General features: G+C 40.7%; 4 non-coding genes across 4 annotated transcripts; all 4 read right to left on the bottom strand.

The window, feature by feature from the left end:
* Positions 1-449: 449 nt before the first annotated feature.
* Positions 450-522, bottom strand: TRNAT-CGU (transfer RNA threonine (anticodon CGU)). The gene has a single exon. It is a non-coding gene; the product is annotated as a tRNA-Thr (tRNA).
* A 383-nt stretch (positions 523-905) lies between these two features.
* On the bottom strand, positions 906-978 carry TRNAT-CGU (transfer RNA threonine (anticodon CGU)). The gene has a single exon. It is a non-coding gene; the product is annotated as a tRNA-Thr (tRNA).
* A 383-nt stretch (positions 979-1,361) lies between these two features.
* TRNAT-CGU (transfer RNA threonine (anticodon CGU)) lies at positions 1,362-1,434 on the bottom strand. The gene has a single exon. It is a non-coding gene; the product is annotated as a tRNA-Thr (tRNA).
* Positions 1,435-1,817: 383 nt separating this feature from the next.
* Positions 1,818-1,890, bottom strand: TRNAT-CGU (transfer RNA threonine (anticodon CGU)). The gene has a single exon. It is a non-coding gene; the product is annotated as a tRNA-Thr (tRNA).
* Positions 1,891-2,690: the final 800 nt, after the last annotated feature.

Here is a 2,690-nt window from a genome sequence, read left to right on the forward strand (position 1 = left end):
TAAATTTTTGTTTCAATTGAAAAAAAAGGAATCAACATCATTCCGTTATGTCGTGTGACTCCTTGCTGCATTCAACTTTGCTTTTACAAAGTGATTTTTTTGTAATACGTTATGCTTACTATGTATATTGTTCTCAACTTTAAATATTAACTAGTCCGGCCTTGTTTCTCGAATTTGTGCATTTCCTGTTGTGCAGTATGTCGCATACTGCACAGCGACATAGTGCACAACATATATATATATATATATATATATATATATATATATATATATATATATATATATATATATAAGGGAAAGAAGTGTATACCTAAGGGCTCGTTTTTCCGTGTTTTCAACACAATAATAATGAGATATAACAGACAGTAATGCCAAGGAATGTACAGGGGAAGTTATTAACATTAATGGAATGTAAATAAGAAGAAAGAAAAGTGGATGAAAAAATTACCAACTGTAAGCAGGAATCGAACCTACGACCTTCGAATTACGCGTTCGATGCTCTAACCACTGAGCTATTACAGCGGTCCTCCCTCCATCCACTTTTTTGGGTTTATCTGTGAATTTAGAAGTAGGAGCGACAGTCAGCGCCATCTATAAGCCAAACAACGAGTGTGAAAACACTCTTATGCGCATGTTTGGCGTCACGTAGCACGTGAACTTATTATGAGCGGGCAGCTGATTAATTGTCCCTCTTATACAACCTAAACACACCAAGTCTGCCAGTACGAGACCCTCGTTCGATGAAATAAGGGAAAGAAGTGTATACCTAAGGGCTCGTTTTTCCGTGTTTTCAACACAATAATAATGAGATATAACAGACAGTAATGCCAAGGAATGTACAGGGGAAGTTATTAACATTAATGGAATGTAAATAAGAAGAAAGAAAAGTGGATGAAAAAATTACCAACTGTAAGCAGGAATCGAACCTACGACCTTCGAATTACGCGTTCGATGCTCTAACCACTGAGCTATTACAGCGGTCCTCCCTCCATCCACTTTTTTGGGTTTATCTGTGAATTTAGAAGTAGGAGCGACAGTCAGCGCCATCTATAAGCCAAACAACGAGTGTGAAAACACTCTTATGCGCATGTTTGGCGTCACGTAGCACGTGAACTTATTATGAGCGGGCAGCTGATTAATTGTCCCTCTTATACAACCTAAACACACCAAGTCTGCCAGTACGAGACCCTCGTTCGATGAAATAAGGGAAAGAAGTGTATACCTAAGGGCTCGTTTTTCCGTGTTTTCAACACAATAATAATGAGATATAACAGACAGTAATGCCAAGGAATGTACAGGGGAAGTTATTAACATTAATGGAATGTAAATAAGAAGAAAGAAAAGTGGATGAAAAAATTACCAACTGTAAGCAGGAATCGAACCTACGACCTTCGAATTACGCGTTCGATGCTCTAACCACTGAGCTATTACAGCGGTCCTCCCTCCATCCACTTTTTTGGGTTTATCTGTGAATTTAGAAGTAGGAGCGACAGTCAGCGCCATCTATAAGCCAAACAACGAGTGTGAAAACACTCTTATGCGCATGTTTGGCGTCACGTAGCACGTGAACTTATTATGAGCGGGCAGCTGATTAATTGTCCCTCTTATACAACCTAAACACACCAAGTCTGCCAGTACGAGACCCTCGTTCGATGAAATAAGGGAAAGAAGTGTATACCTAAGGGCTCGTTTTTCCGTGTTTTCAACACAATAATAATGAGATATAACAGACAGTAATGCCAAGGAATGTACAGGGGAAGTTATTAACATTAATGGAATGTAAATAAGAAGAAAGAAAAGTGGATGAAAAAATTACCAACTGTAAGCAGGAATCGAACCTACGACCTTCGAATTACGCGTTCGATGCTCTAACCACTGAGCTATTACAGCGGTCCTCCCTCCATCCACTTTTTTGGGTTTATCTGTGAATTTAGAAGTAGGAGCGACAGTCAGCGCCATCTATAAGCCAAACAACGAGTGTGAAAACACTCTTATGCGCATGTTTGGCGTCACGTAGCACGTGAACTTATTATGAGCGGGCAGCTGATTAATTGTCCCTCTTATATATATATATATATATATATATATATATATATATATATATATATATATATATATATATATATAATTTATAGATTTATATATATTGTAAGCATTATTCATACGCGTCATCTTATTATATGTACATACTCATCATCATCAGTCTGACCTTTGTTGTGGGGCAGAGGCTCGGCAGGTAAAAGAGGTGTCCTGCAGCCAAAACAAGTGGTAGAGAGTGCTTTCCGGTGCCCTGGCCCTCTCCCTGCAGCGCTTTGTCGTTATCTTCGACTACAAACCATCCCAAGAGCTCCAGTCAGGTTTGTTTACCTACGGTCATGTCGCCAGACGAGCACAACAACACGGCTCCATCCACCTCGCCTGCACCCCTGGCTACACCCCTGGGCATGCTTTCATGGCCTGTCACCGCCCCTCAGAAAGATCCCCCGATGTTCGCCGGCCTTCGCGGTGAAGACATTGAAGACTGGTTGGATGAGTACGACCATGTGAGTGTGCTAAACTATTGGCATGACTCTGTGAACCTGTCTCGCGTACCGTTCTCTCTGTGGGTGTCGCTAAGGCATAGTTTCTCAACCATCAGCTGGATTTCACAGACTGGCCTACCTTTAGGCAGCAGCTTGGTCAGATATTTG

This window comes from Rhipicephalus microplus, chromosome 9, assembly GCF_043290135.1.
Source record: "Rhipicephalus microplus isolate Deutch F79 chromosome 9, USDA_Rmic, whole genome shotgun sequence".
NCBI classification, from domain to species: Eukaryota; Metazoa; Arthropoda; class Arachnida; order Ixodida; family Ixodidae; genus Rhipicephalus; species Rhipicephalus microplus.